This window comes from Passer domesticus, chromosome 1 (assembly GCF_036417665.1).
Source record: "Passer domesticus isolate bPasDom1 chromosome 1, bPasDom1.hap1, whole genome shotgun sequence".
NCBI lineage: Eukaryota > Metazoa > Chordata > Aves > Passeriformes > Passeridae > Passer > Passer domesticus.
Genome location: NC_087474.1, coordinates 106,746,557 through 106,762,751, shown reverse-complemented (window position 1 = coordinate 106,762,751; position 16,195 = coordinate 106,746,557). Strand labels below are relative to the sequence as shown.

Below are 16,195 nucleotides of genomic sequence, written 5' to 3'. Positions count from 1 at the left end.
GAGGACCAGTTATTCTGGCAGCCAGGAGAAAGGAGAGAGCAACCTATGGGAAGCCCAGCAATGTCCCAGACAGATGAAGATGTGAGTAGCCCAGGAGCAAGGTCAGCCCTGCCTTGGGTGCTGGCCAGCTCACCCGCAGCAAGATGGAGAACAGCTTGTGCAGCGGTCAGGCTGCTGCCTTCAGGAGCCAGCCCACCTCCTGTGTCAATGGCAAGGCTGTGGGGCTTCACACAGGGAAAGATGTTGATAGCAGAAGCAACTATTGTTGTCACTGGATGATTCTGCTCTTTAGGGAAGAGTTAGAGAATCAGGAAACTAAATCTAGCAAGGATGGAATGGGGTGCTTGGATTCTGTTGTTTCATGCAAAACACTTAAGATCTACTTTTTATTTTTCACCTTAGCCAGATAACATGCTTTCTGAAGTGGAAATTCAAATTTCCCAGTATTTTCAAGATCAGCAGTGAAATGTATTTTATGTCCAATCTCAAATTTGACCATTTTGACAAAATTTTTCTCTGTATTGTGTTTTTGTGTGTGAATATTATATATGCTGTAAAGGTGAAGTCTTCCTTTCTTCTGAAAAAAAATTCCATGCCTGTATGCAAATGCAGATTTGAAATCTGAAAGTTTGCACATAAAACTCTGAAAAAATGCATGTAAAAGAGGAAAACTGAGTTAGTAATCTAGAAACTAAGATATGTGGATGATAAATATTTGTGTAGCTTCGTTCACAGTACACTAAATGTACCTAAAAGCAGGATTTATCTGTTTGGTTGCACTTCTGATTTTCTGTGATTATATGCAACCTCATAAAATAGATATGCTTGTCAATAAAATGGCCCACACTGGAGTAGTGATGAGTATAGCTCTTTGCCTTCTCTCTCATATTAATTTCAGGGATTTGTGCTATCTGTGCTAGAAAGCTAAACATATCCTGGTACACAGGGCCCATACGTACTTTGGAGCATGCTCACAGTTATGGTAGCTACCTGGTCAGAGTATGGAAGATCACTGAAACTGATATGAAAAGGAATATCAGAGCTAAATTTAATAAAGAGTGTAGCCATAGCTATCTAGTTCTCCACTACATTATATGGACTTGACAATTTTTTCCTTCAGCCATTGGTATCTTCATTTTGCTACCTCTGTAGAACTCTAGTTTCCCAATAAAGTAAGCTCCTAAATCCAACCAGTGTTTCAGGTCTTTGCCACCATTAGTCAGGAGTCTATGAAGAAAGTAGCAGTTTCAAGATTTACAGCTTGTTTGTTTAAACTGTGTTACAGAAAACAAAATCAAATGGCATGCACCACTGCAAGCTCTCTATTAAATATATGCTCCAGGCCTGACCTGCAGAGAATAATTGCTGTATAGCCTCTCACACAGCTCTATAATAACCAAAAAAAGGAAAAAACAAAAACAAAAACAAAAACAAAAAACCTTGACTATGTCTGTGTCTAACAAGAAAATCAGTTTATCAGATTTATCAGATTTCCATTGTTAATGACTTGGTGTATGACTTTAGAATACTCAGTCAGTGAGTGATTATATAAATGCCTTATAAATGGACTATATCTTAGGACCTCCTTTTTCAAGAAAAGAAGCTCAGCCTTGAAGCTCTGCAGAACCAGGTTATTGCTAGTTATGGGCTACAGATTTTGGGTTGAGGAAACATCACATGCTTTAGGATTTATCATGCTTTACCTGGATTCATGTCTGAAAATCTTTTTTTTAGCTTGTTTAACAAGAAAAGAGGTTATCCTCTGACCAGTTTAATAATTATCTGATTTTTCTTTCTCTTTCTTTGGCTTTGTAAAATTGTGTTACAGTGTATAGACATGCATTTTTGTGTATAGCTCTACACACTTTGGTAGCTGATTTATATCCATATTCAGCAGCTGTGTTTGGTGCAGAATGAACTCTCTATGACCCCGGAGTGAAATGCTGCATGGAGAAGGGGAGGCACAGGATAAGAGTTGAGACCTTAAAATTATGGACAGGAGATGGTGCTATAGATGACATACCATAGCTTATGAGGAGGATGTAACTTGGTAACCTGGGTAAACATATAAAACATGCATATATAGTGCATTTGGATCAGATAAGTTCCTGCAGACCAATGAAGAAAGATCAAGATAGTACAAATGGACCCCCCAAAAAAAAAAAAAAAAGGACGTCAGGCAGTGGTGGGGAAGACGTTATCCCTCCCAAGAGTTAGCTACTTCCAGTAAAGGGCTACAGATGCTGATGCTTCAATGCAAAATTTCCTTCAACCTTCACTGAAGTTACTGACCTCAGCAAACAGCAGGGGACTAGAAAGGAACACTTCACCAGAAAAATGAAGTGAGCATACCAGGAAATTTGAGCACAGTAATTTTAATTGTCTATATTTTGACCTATGACTTATTAATATGGTAATTGTGATAATAGTAGTTATTATTTCACTTGAGTCTTGAGACGATAATTAAAAAAAAAGTTCTTGATTTTTAAAAGAATGTATTTGTTGCCCTTTGTTTATTACAAGATTTGAAACTAATTAATTCCAAAGGAAATTAAGTAGCCCATTCTACAAATCAGGTGCACCAAACAATCTGCTAGCACAAGTATGCATTTACCACAGTGTTTTGGAATTTGAGATTCTCTGTTACTCAAAAGATAATATTTTTCCCTATCTTATATTATATAATATTTTCCCTACAGCACAAAGCTTTTGAGGCAGTCAAATAAAAAAAGGAAAATGCTTATAAGTACCTATTTACATGTCTTTCCTCAGCATTCTGAACATAGTAAAAATTTATTTAGTTCACACACAGAAAAAACCAATACAGATAATAAATGTAAAAGTGTTGCCTTCACATTTCAGCTAAGAGATTCAAGAGGAAGATTTAGGAGGGTGTTTATAACTTTAGTTTTGCAATCTCTTCCTAGGTCAAAGCATATATTCTGCATGTTTAATTATTGCTGTGAATAAAGTAATTTTCATTAAATTAAAAAGTTCAATTTTATTATTATAAACAATAAACTATGTTCTCAAAAAAATGGTATATAAATAGCATATCACATCAATTGGCTGCTGTATAAATTGATAGTTTCTTCTGTATCATAAAAAAAAATCTGGAACCTACATTTCTAGGAACATTAGCATTCAAACGTTTCTTCTTCAAAACAAAAAAATAAATTCTCTTTTTAGTCTAGTAATGATATTTCGAGAGGAATTTATTTCATCTCATATAACAAATTATTTTTTCTCAATTAATTTATCTGACTAACCAGACACAATATTTTTATAAAATACTATATGCCATCAGGATTTTTCTAAAAGATCATCTTCAACAAAAGTAGAAACCAAATATACAGAATAATACCCTAAGGTTCATCAAACAAGGCAATAAGTCTCTCATCTTCCTTTTTTAATGTGACTTAATATTTACGTGTAATATTTAGCTTAGTAATTCTTATATATACATTTTTACAATCATTCTTAAAATAAGAAATATGGAAAGGGAATGCAGAGAAATTAAAAATGTAATTTGTGGCTGATAAAATTAACACAGGAATATTACAAGGAATAATATTAGTTTTCTAGAGGTCAATGATACAGCATTTCATTTTTAGTTGTATTTGACTTTCTGCCCTTTTTGCTCCAAATGCAAATACGTTGTCATAAACTAATTCCCTCTTTCATGTTACATCTTTACTATTTGATTTTATTTCATAAAACATTCAAACTACTAGAAATATAATTCTGTAAAAAAAATAAGGGCATTGCTCAAGAAATAAATTTATTCTGAAGTGTTACCCCAGAAGGTTAATAATATTATTAGTTTTTCCTAGTATGAGCAGAAATGTCGAGGAGAATCTAAGAAATACATTTTCACCATGTTAAGTACTGTACCTACACAAAATAAAGTTCCTTCATGCAAAAATATATATACCCTAAATATTTTAATTAAAAATCAGAAGTTCTGATGCTCTTTATAAAGGTTGTCTGATATTCACAAATTAATAACAATAATTCATCACCTGTATTTGATCTGTTTGTTTTGAGCATAATAAGGGAAATATCACAAAAGGGATTCTTCTTTCAACAGAAAAAAAAAAAAAAAGCTTGGAAAAATTTGTATGTTTACAACAAAACACTTCCAGTATAGAGAAATCTTTGAATTTACCAGTGTCTGTGAGTCTGAAAAGCTAAAAATTTTCTAAGAGCTTATGGATGCGTAAGAATTTGAATATTCTGTTTAGTGACCCTAGCAGGTCAGGAAGAGGTATAAAATGTTCTGAGACCTCAGCTTCTATGTATTGCCATTCAGGAAGCATAGCTACAAGCACAAATGAAAACTATATATTCACAGATTTTTTAAAAGTAAAAATTTGTGTACCTTTTCTTTCTCTGTACTCACTTCTTGGTTAATTCAAATTACTTTCTTGTCCTAAGGGAAAACAAGTATTCCTGGTGTTTTGTACACGTAAAAATGCATCTTGGCTGTGTTTACTATACTGGTCACTTAAAATAATTTTGTACCAGAATTTTGCACCAATCTATTGCATCAGTATTTACAAGGTACATTCTTCCTATTCACTTAATGCAATATCCATCCTTCTTTATCTATACTATAATAAAAGTAACAGGGATAACTACTTACAAAAATCTTTAAAAATATTTTTTGCAGACTTTGCATTCTTCTGAGAATATTTATGACCATGAATTTGAACTTTCCAGCAGAAAGTTGGAATAAATGCAAGTACCAGGACAGAAGTAATTGCAGGAACGTTGGAATAGTAACACTGGATGAGACTGAGATTGGCTAGAGTAGGAGCCAGTTTTTAACAGTTTGTAATGTTAACAGTTAATTTATCAAAATGAGGTAGCAAGGCATTATGGGATAACATGATTCTCTCTTCTTTTTCTGTACTATTCTTATCAATAGCCTGTTCAAATCCTTAGTCAGTTTCAGCTTTCTCCAACACCTTTATCTTGAAGACAAAAAAGGTAAAAAACATTTCCAACAGAGCAGAGTAGATCTGGAAGAGAGAACAAGTTTTTGAAAAGGTGATAATACTTTAGAATAGCCCAAATAACTGCAGCTTTTCTACAGAGTAAGTAAATTGAAAATGTGTCATAATTCCCTCCATGATGGTGGGAAAAGGACTCTGCACAAGGAAGAAAGAGTGGTTAAGGTGCATTTCTTGAAAAAATAAGAGCAAGTTAGGATCTGAATGAATAATCCCTATAAAGTCCTAATATGTAAACACTGATAACTAAACATTTACTATCTCACCCATAACACTGATGATTTGGGTTCAGAATTATTCTATTTATTGTTTTTGGAGAAGGTGCATTAGCAGTCCAGGTGCTGGAGTGATTTTCCATGTGAGTATCATAAAGGTGTTTGGCCCAAAACACAAAGTCTTCCAAACTATAGCATAAATTAATAATTAGTTAATTAATTAATTAAATATTCAGATCCATGTGAAAGGTAGTTACTAGAAAGAAACAGCACTGCTAGGTATTACATATCAGTCGAGATATCTCCAGATTGTAGCACATTTAAATTCTTGCTCAGGATAAAATGGGGAAGTTGCTAAAATGGTTGTGATAGTTTTTTGGAGTTTTTTTACCAGGCTTGAAAGAAAGCAGCCAATGGAATAAGAAAACAAGCAGTGCTATTCACATCATCAAATATACCCAACATGAGAAAAACAGAAATCTGTTATAAGCTAAAGCTCAACTATATAACAAAGGAAACAAAATCAGCTGCATAGTAAAGTACATAGAAATGAAATATGACTTGACATTAAATTGGGAGGCTGAAAGCTGGTAATTAATTTTAAATATAGCACCAAATTAAGAAACAGTTGGTATTTGCAAAGAACAGATGTTTAAGATCATTATTATAACCACTGGCAATATTGTATCTTATAATATGCAATATACCAGCACAAAATAGCGTAGAAGGAAAGTAAACCTCTGTTGAAAATACAATTTTATGGGCAAAAAACTGTCTTGGTTATTATTAATTGAGATCCTAAAAATACAGTACATGCCTAAAGTCATCTAGGAGTCATACTTTGCTTATTAAAAGATAATGTAGAAAAAAGTTAATTGAACTCTCTGAATAAATAAAGAAACATAAAAACCTGAAAGAGTGACACCTCATGTAGTGATAAGTGGAAAAGAGCTTCTCACATCTGCAGCGGAACAGATGACAAACATCATTACTGTGAACATCCATATCAGCATCTAAGTTACACGCACATTTGAACAGTGCAAATGTACTACTCCCAAAGGGAGATGTCACTGCTGGCTTCCAACCATGGGAAACAACGATGTTTCTTATATCCTGTTGTAAATATACTGTTTTGGAGTCCATGAGACATTCAATTGAGACCTTAAAGGAAAAATATAAAAATATAAACCAATATACTATCTAGCTCATAGCTTAGGCAGCTAATATATGAAACAGCAAAAAATCACTTGACAGAAATCAAATATGCATACAAAACCTACAGAAGAGTTTCCAGGAAAAAAAAACCAAAAACAAACAAACAAAAAACCCCACCTTTTTAAGCACAGAATGTGTCCTAGCCTCAGTAATACCAGTGTAGATTGTAGGATGGAGAGGTTTATTTTTGTTTTGTTTTGGTTTTTTTTTCTCCTGGAGTAAAAGGACTGTCAAAAGATGACCAACCAGATGAGCTTTGAGAAAGGCATTCTGGTTATGGTCCACCTTGACACTTTCTTCTATTTTTTGCTGCTTTGTCTTCCTAACATGGGTTTTAAAAGAAGAGTCTCTTGAGAAAGTATGCACCTTCTTTTTGTTAAGGATGGCAGCAATAACTTCAGTGCGCATATTAGGAAAACAGATAAATGAAAAGCCAGAGATTTTCAGGCACTAAAAATATCTTCTACAGCTTGAACTTGACTTGGTAGTCCCATGTTGTGTTTTAATGTTGCTGCTTATTATACTTATATTTTATTTGCTCCTTTCCTACCATCTAATAAGGACGCTGAAACTGCAAGGATAAAAAAGACAGAGAGGGAAAGACATACATAATGCAATTCATACAAAAGTGCTCTAAGTGGCTCATTTAGATATAGTTTTGACATATGGGCTAAATTAAGACTTTAAATAGTGCAATACATCTTTTAATGCAAAAGAAATAGTATAAATGGGATTCAATTAATGAGCGGAAAATGTAAAAGACATTCTGGAAAAGCTATAAATTGCTTACTAAAATAAACCAGCAAAATTAATAGATAATGACTCTTGCAGCTCACTGTCATGTCCTCTTAACCACAACATCCATCAGAAAAAAAAAACTTGCTTAGACCCAGTTATTTTACTTATTGAAGCTGCATGATTGAACACTCTGATGAGGATAATTGAAAGTCTCCTAAACTGCCAACACAGAGGTAAAACAGGACTGCAGATACAAAAAAAAAGATTAATCCTTCCAAGTCCCATGTGTTAACACCTGGCTCCCTGCTTCTGCATAAAGAGGCTTCTGTCAGCAAGGCATGAATGCTCAGGGTGAGGGGATGGCTCAGGGTGTGTGCTCCAAGCAGAACCTGCCTACCTCCCAGGCCGCTGCTCCTGCAAGAGGAGCTGGGCTGCAGATGGATGGCAGAGCAAAGGCACAACGGGCAGCCCTGCGGGAAGGGGAAAGGCGGAGTGGGGCGGGCAAGGGGCACATCCCTGCCTCATCCACTGGCACTGCTGTGTCAGTTTTCCTTCCAGGGAGGAGGGGAATGAGGCAGCGGGGTACAGCGCTGTGTGTTTCACCACAAAATGATTAAGACAACAGAAGTTTTTATTTCCTTTCCTGTAACTGTTGATGTTACCGCTATTGCTATCTTCTGAGATAAATTATTCATTTCAGGCTTCAGCAGTTTTATTTCATGCTTACAGAGGAAAAACTGATGAGGCGTTGTGATTATTTATATTACTGCTGGGGATGGTGACTTTGACATTCAAAAATGATGTATACTTCTGCTTTACAAAAGGTACATGTGATAGTTACCATGTCATCTTTGATTAGTGAACTACCATTTAGCTCCTCAATGAACAGTGATTATTTTCTTTTTATTTTATTAGACAAATATGAAAAATGCAAAATATTAAGATAATTTCTGTTCTTTGATCTACTTGTATGAAGACTTTTTCTTGTTACAGTATTTTTAATTACTTCTAAGACAATCTAGCCAAGCATGTTTAACCACTCTTAGCAGTGCCCTAGACTCCAATGAAGTTTTATGTATTTTTACTTAATTTATCTGGTTTCTCCCATAACTACAATTCTAGAGCTGCTTTTTTTTTTCTTTTCCTTCTTGATACTTATCATACACATGGCACTCTCTGACTATTAAGTTATATGTCATTTACTATAAAACTCTTTCTGAGATTCCTAGAATGCTCTCATTTATTGTCTAACTTCTCTGTGTCTTCAAATATTTATAATTTTCCCCATTCTTTTTCCAGTTCTCTTTTGAACACAGTTGGAATTGGTCTTCTTTCTGATATTTAAATGACAGGAAGCAGAGAAAGAAACTATATGGGAAATTATAACGGGAAGCAGAAAAGAGAAGTAAACTAGACACAATATACCGCACTTTCAGAGTACTTTTGTGAAGCCAAAAGATCCTTAGTCGGAAACTTGGCATATGATACAAGAAGCTGCTTTGGAGAAGAAAGGTAGGCCATGGTCTTCAGTAACTTCCAATGAAAATATACCTTGATATCTGTTTTCAATGCATCTCAGATTTGACGAACTCATCTTTTCGCTAAAATTTATCATTATTTCTAGTCATCCTGTAAGCCATTGAGCTTGCAGTGGGCATTGCATTGGGTGTTTTAGAGTGATGTTGTCTTTGGCAGGGAACTCAAGGGATGTTGGGGGAGGGAAGGATGGAGAGCAGTATTTTTGCAGTGATTCTGGAGAAAATTTAAAAATTTAGAGAGACATGACAAGCATGACAAGTTATAAGTATGTGATGATGTGCTTAGATATATTATGATCTGGAGACAGAGCTGTCAAAAATTAAACACTCATGATAAGCCTATGAAAACATGGGCATATGGAGGTCTTCATGTATACATCCTGTTTCTGTGAGCTGTAGATAGGTGTAGAGGAAAGACGAGGTAACATTTGTATATTTGCTTTCTTATAACAGAACACATGCATAGACCTGAACCTTTTGATCTGTAGTTTATCACAGCCAGTTTAGTTGCATCATTTTGTTTTGGTTACACTAATAATTTCACATATAAATCAAATGTGTTTTTCTGTTTTTTTGGGAGCTTCATCAAACTAACTAACATCAATATTAATTTTGGTCATTTACACAATCCCAGGGATAAAAAATGCAATGATTTAGACATAAATTGGCAGAGTGGCAAAATGTGATTGAGAGCAAATATTGGAATCAAACTCTTGAATGGAAAGTGCAAGTTTTTTTAAGGAAATTTAAACATCAAAATGAGGGTAATATTTCAAGCAAATTAATAGACATGTTTACAGATCATTACATCTGAATGCTTCCAAGCCATCTAGGCAATACAATTATGCTGTGGATTAGGCCATAGGTCCACAGAATTGAGGAAAATCTCACCATCCAGAATATTTTGAAAAGCCTACACAGTTATTGTGGTGTTTAATAAAGAAGAGCATAATTGTTAAAGGGCAGTCTATCACAATATATGACTTTTGAAATACTGAAATCTACTAAGAACATAGGGAAAAAAATAGAGAAGCAATAAATGAAGGAGTAGGATAAAATATACACTGTGATCTTCATCAGAAGAAAACATAACAAAGAATATAATTCTGTATGAGACAGCATGAGTATAGATAGAAAGGGAATAAATCTAGCAGTGAGAATACGTAAGCTATTTCTTGGTTATAAACTGGTAGGCATTGAGTTAAGGGTTATTTATACAGGAGTTTACAATGTGATGTAGCAAGAAAAAATTTGATGGTGGTGGAGGTCTAGATGCAGGAGGGAAGATATGTGACAATATTTGCCTTTTAGACCAAACTATTGAAACATCTGTCAGCAATGTTTCAAGTGCAGATGATTCAGGTTTTTGAAAAAGAAAACACTTAATGATGCCTTAAGGTCCAAGCCAGTCTTGTTTTCTATTATACGAGGGGCCTGGGATATAAGGTTATCATAAAATCATACCTCTAAATGTCAAAAGGCTGCAGTAGCAATTTGTTCCAAAAGTCAGTTTTCAACAATGTAATAATTGTCCTCAGCCAATTTTTCTACTCATTATCCCAGAGTTAGAGATTGACTTATGTTGCATGGGTGAATATATTTTTAAGCTTCAGTAATTCATAAACTCATTGAATAAAATGTGGAAGGAAGGATCTTTCTTTCAAAATTTATTTCTCTATACTTCTCTGAAATATTTTAAATCTTCTTATGTCATTTGCCTTAGACTGTACCTTTTTTCCCCTGTTCTTATGCCATTGTAAGCTTTCATCAACATCAGATAACCTGGCACAAGAACTGGTATGAAGACAGTGATTTTGATTTGCACTAGTGACTACAGCAGCTGGACCTCGTATGAAACTCTGTTCCCATTCTGACTTGATTATAAAATGAGTAAAAACATAACCTTTTTGATTCTTGCTAGATAATGAAGACAATCCAGCGAGGGCTGACCTCAAGTTTTATGTTTACATCCAATTTTATTTCTGAAAATCAGTGAAATAGAACAATCAATAATTTTTCTTCCTTCTGAGAATTTAATTCAGTTCTGAATTAATATTAATTTAAAAACATTCCTAAGGCTTCAAACCCTGGCTGTCAGATAGAAATTGCAGTTTTAGAAATCTGTCAATGCATGTGCCATTCACTCCTACACATAATAAAGTAACTATGTCAAGTCAACCAAACAAAAGAAAAAGGTGGGAAATTTGCTTCACATATTTACCAAAATACATCTATTTTTGCACCACTAAATATTTGAGAGTGGAGAAGTGATGTCAGAGCATGAGGCTGATTTTTAATATGCAAGTAAGTTTATCCATTTTAAACAAAAAACCTTGCACTACTCCCGAATGCCTTTTTTGCTCTAAGATAAATAGCCTAATGGCACTTATGGAATATCCTAAAGTGCTTTACATCAACAAAAGTTACTATCATAGGTATTTGAGTGAATTTTTACTTCACATTGAATTATTATTTATGTCATCCCCTACAGATATATAACTCCTCTACAATGTATTTTCATGAAGATTTAATAGGTTATTCCTAATGAGTTGGCTTCTTCCTTTCTTTGCAGCTTTTCCCCCATAGTAAAACTTGTTACTAGAAAAAATCTTGTGTTTTTAAAACTGTATACCTCAGCGATATGTTTTTTAGTGAAAAGTGTGTTTCTGAGCTCTTAGCAGAGCAATACTTCGAAGATAATATCTCATAAAGGTTGGAGTACTCTCTATTTTTCATGTGGCGGATAATAAGAAAAAACATGACAGGCTGGGAGGAAGAACCTTGAAGTGATAGCTACCTGAATAGAAATGAGAAAATGGGGGGAAGAAGTTGAGTGACCTTGCTCTGTCATATGTGTGTCATACTCCCAGAGCAACGATCAATTCCAGTAGGACACAGACACTTGCCTTAGTGACCTCAAATTGCTAGTGCTGGTGGGAGTCACTTACTACTGCAAAGAACAAAGAAAGAGGTGGACTGATGATAAATAACAGAGAATGGAGGGAGAAAAAAGAAAATGGTTGGATAGAAATCTCCAGATAGTATGAATCCTTGGAGAAGGATTGGCCCAGTAAGTGTCATATTTCCTGACTCTCTCTTTCTTTCTTTCTTTCTTTCTTTCTTTCTTTCTTTCTTTCTTTCTTTCTTTCTTTCTTTCTTTCTTTCTTTCTTTCTTTCTTTCTTTCTTTCTTTCTTTCTTTCTTTCTTTCTTTCTTTCTTTCTTTCTTTCTTTCTTTCTTTCTTTCTTTCTTTCTTTCTTTCTTTCTTTCTTTCTTTCTTTCTTTCTTTCTTTCTTTCTTTCTTTCTTTCTTTCTTTCTTTCTTCTTTCTTCCTTTCCTTCCTTCTTTCCTTCCTTCCTTCCTTCCTTCCTTCCTTCCTTCCTTCCTTCCTTCCTGACAGCAAGTATATTTCCCATTTAGGTACGGCCTACTATTCTTTATTCATTGTAAAAATAAGAATTATTCTGATGAAAGAACAATTGAACAATTCAGCACTTACCTGTTTCTAACACAGAACTCAAACAAAGAAATAGCTTAGCAATGCACCACAATACTCTGCAAAGAAAAGGAATCTTGCTTTGCAAATTGAGTAAAGATCATATCAGATACAAGATGAAATAGCAAAACTCTTATTCTGCCTTTCAGTAGACTGTGAGTCTTTTTGAACTCCAGCATTGTCTGGCAGATAAGTGAATAATAAACTTGTCCCAATTTTCTACATTGTCTAATCTGTTCATTGTGGGCTTGATTCAAAGTAGAAACCTCATATTTAACATACTTTTTATATTAATTCCATCTTAAAGTGAGAACATAAACCAAGGAACAATTCAGTATTTGAATATTTAATTGCAAATTAAGTGTGTAAATTGAAAGCAACCTGAAAAGGAGTGATCTAGCCCAATGAAGCATACTGTGAAGACAAAATTAAATGAAAATATGTTATTGATAAAGATAAAGACATAAAAAATAAAAATAGGAACATAAACATAAATTTATAAAGATAAATATAAAAATAGACACACTTCTTCTGTAGGAGAGAGTTTTCTTCTCCCATATGTATCCTATGGAAAATATCATGGGGAAGATCCTTAACAACATTTTAATGTCCAAGACAGGTTCCAATGTTAGTTTTTCAAAATCCTTTATAATTTCAGCCTTCTTTAACATTAGTCTCTAATTCTTACTTGCTTTCTGCTCTCTTGAACATGATGCTCAAAAAGAATATTTTATTTCAGCATAACAAATGGTTTCCCACTTGAATTCTTTATATTGAACAAAATATTTATCCGCATAATTCTGCTTCCTGAAAAAAATAATGAAGTACTATACATGCTTGTTGGGTTTTTGTAATGGAGAAAATATGAATTTGCATGAGCAAGGACTACAGTCTTCTTCCAAAATGTTCTATGGGTGATTCATACACTATATCTTTGACTGTTACTTGGTCTTGTCTTTTATGGTTAGTCCCTATTTTTCTGCACTCATTAAATAGAGCCAGCCTCATGCAGCACTGGGAGATTATGCCCTCTGCCAAGCAGAATGTCTCTGCCCTGGAGGATGCTGAATAGTACATCTGAGGCAGTTAGGAGGACAGATCAAAATCTATGCTCTTGTTGCGTTGCCAAGGGTACTTACACCTTCACCAAGCAGAGGAGGGTTTTGAATATGTTCTTTTTTTTTAATGACCCTTTCTCTGCCTATGAAAGCTGCAACTATATCAGGCTCTGTGTCTAGTTTTGTTGCAGAGCTATGTTTAGGCTTACTTAAAAAACGATTATGGAAATTAAGTAAGTGACAAGACCTTGGAAATATATACACACACACAAATGAACACCCATTTGCATACACATAGGCACACATATTTGCATGCAAAATCAGTACTGCTAAGATTTGTTACTTCCTCCTGTAAACAGGTAAAAAGGACTTCACACATTTGTTCTTGAACATGGCGAAGATCAGTTAACAAAATATATGAATTAAAGGCAAAGATGCATGAATCATGTTGCCTGCCTGTATCATGTAAGTGGACTGTTATCAATGTGAGCAGGCGTCTGTCTGTATTTGTTTGGAATTACTCTTGTGACCTTTTTTCGCCAAGACAAACAGAACGATAAGTGCAATAAAATAAATTTTTATTGTATGAGAAGAGAAATAGTATCAGGATGTTGCTGAAGAAGTAAAAACCCCATAAGATGGAGTTTTTATATCTCCTAAAAGATGGACTCCAGAAACATAAGGAAAACCACAAAAGTTTCTGAAAAAAAGAAACAAAGAAAAGGTACAGGGATAAGGGGAGAGGATCAGCCCTGCTGAGGTGAAGGTTCATTTTCCCAAAAAAAAAGCAGCTTAGAAAACTGTGGCAGATGTCACCCTGACAGGGGAAAGTGGCAAGCGGCCATCTCAGCTCTGCTTGTAACTTCTTTCACAAGAGTCAAGCTGTTTTTTCCACTCCATTCAACATGTTTGTGAGTGCTGGGTTTGTTCAGAAGACAAAAAAGGGCAAGAGCTCTAGAATTCAATAGAAGGTCAGAATGGCAATCTTTTTTGTGGGGCCGGGCTTTCTTTTATACTGTGACATCTGGAGCCATTACCAGAACAAATTAGACCAATTCAAACCACCAGCAGGAAAAAGTGAGTTTTCTGTTTTCCATACAGCAGAGCTACAAATTTGAGAGCAGGAACTGGGGCTCCCAACAACTCAGCATAGAAATAGATTTGCTATACTTGTTTTACAGATTCATATGGCAACAAATGTAATCAGTGATTAAGTTAAAGATGTCCACCCTTCAGCACAGCTTCCACAAAAAGAAGAGAAGAAATAATTACATTGATGAGTTTGCACTTCATTTTCAGCCTGTTAAAGCATGAAGTACTAATAGTTCCTAGGAGGCATGCAGCAGAATACAGAGCACACCTCCTCTGCCTGTCTGGCATTTTAATATCAGTGACTAATGTAATTTTTTAATTCCATATTCCAGTAAATTATAATGAATATTTTACTTGTAGGTATAGATGTAGACTTCCTAGATTATTTAGGACATTAAGTCGGTTATTAACGTTAAATATTTTTAATATTTGGCTGAATTTAATGTTCATATTCTTTTCCATTTTAGCTTATACTTAAATAGAAACTCTTTCTACTGCCTGTAAATAGGAGAGTTGCACAGTTAATACATCTTCTAGGTACATTAGCTGCAGGCAAAACCAGGTCTTACACATGTAATCTATACTTGTTAGTGGGACTCTGTTCAACAGTAAAACAATTTATTGTGTCAGATTGGACTGAATCTCACTTTCAGGAGACTTTCACAGCTTTTATTGTTAAAATCTTTCCCCTGTCAGAATTCGATTTTCATTCTGATGATATAAGCTTTTTTTTTTTTTTTTTTTTACAAAACATATCTTGCTGTGATTCAAGCAGAAAAAAAATGCATCTCGATGAGGTTGAGCAGAATTGTACATGCAATACCAAGGTCCCTGGTCTATTAATAAGAAATATCTGAATATCAAAGATATTATGCTCTGTTAACTCAGCATTCATAAAAATGTTCCCTTCAGGCACCAATCTCACCTTCAGGCTGAGAGCCTGTTCTGGCATGTCTCTGATGTCTTGATATTGGGCTGATGGCCAGCAGACAATGCCTTTTACTTGTAGTGCTGAGGGGAATTGGGGGGCTCAGACTCACAGAATGGCTCAGTTTTGAAAAGACCTTAAAGATAATCTAGTTCCAATCCCCCCTGGGCAGAGACAGCTTCCGTCAGGTTTCTCAGAGCCTCATTCAGCCTGGTCTTGAACACTTCCAGGGATTGTGCAACATCTCTGAGCAACCTATTCTAATGTATCACCACCACCACCACAGTAAAAGATTTCTTCCTAATATCTAATCCAAAGCTACCATCTTCCATTTTGGAGACATTCTCCATTGTTGTGTTACTACATACTCTGGTAAAAAGACTCTGTCTATTTTTTTTTTTTTCTTAAGACCTCTTTAGGTTCTGGAAGGCCACAGTCAAGTTCTTCTGATGGCTTCTCTTCTCCAGGCTGAGCTGGCCCAACTCTCTCAACCTGTTTTCAGCCTCTGATCATCTTCACAGCCCTCCCCTTTGATGTACTGTTTCTCTCAAACTGCAGATTATTTTACCACCTACTATACTTACAGAGGGGTCCTGAATAGATATATATAATAAAAAGCAAGCAAGTGAAAGTACATATTTTACCACATGCAGGCACCTTCTAAATAGAGAGGATCCATTTGTTCATGCATTGTTATTAGGAGGAACTGCACTCAGTGCAGATTGAGTAGGATTGAAAGATCTAAAAGTCAAATTTCAGTGACACTAAAATTAATCATGGAGTAAATCTTCTAACGCTACCAATAATAGCAAGTTTTTCTCCTGCCTTTTATATCCTCACTTGCAATTTTTAATTTTGCCAGAATTGTGATCTCATGAAAATAACATGTGTTACTGTCTTA

General features: G+C 34.9%; 1 protein-coding gene across 1 annotated transcript in view; it reads right to left on the bottom strand.

The window, feature by feature from the left end:
- Positions 1 to 16,195, bottom strand: part of CDH19 (cadherin 19) — a 113,496-nt gene that overhangs the window by 73,699 nt on the left and 23,602 nt on the right. The gene's annotated exons all lie outside the window — the stretch shown is intronic.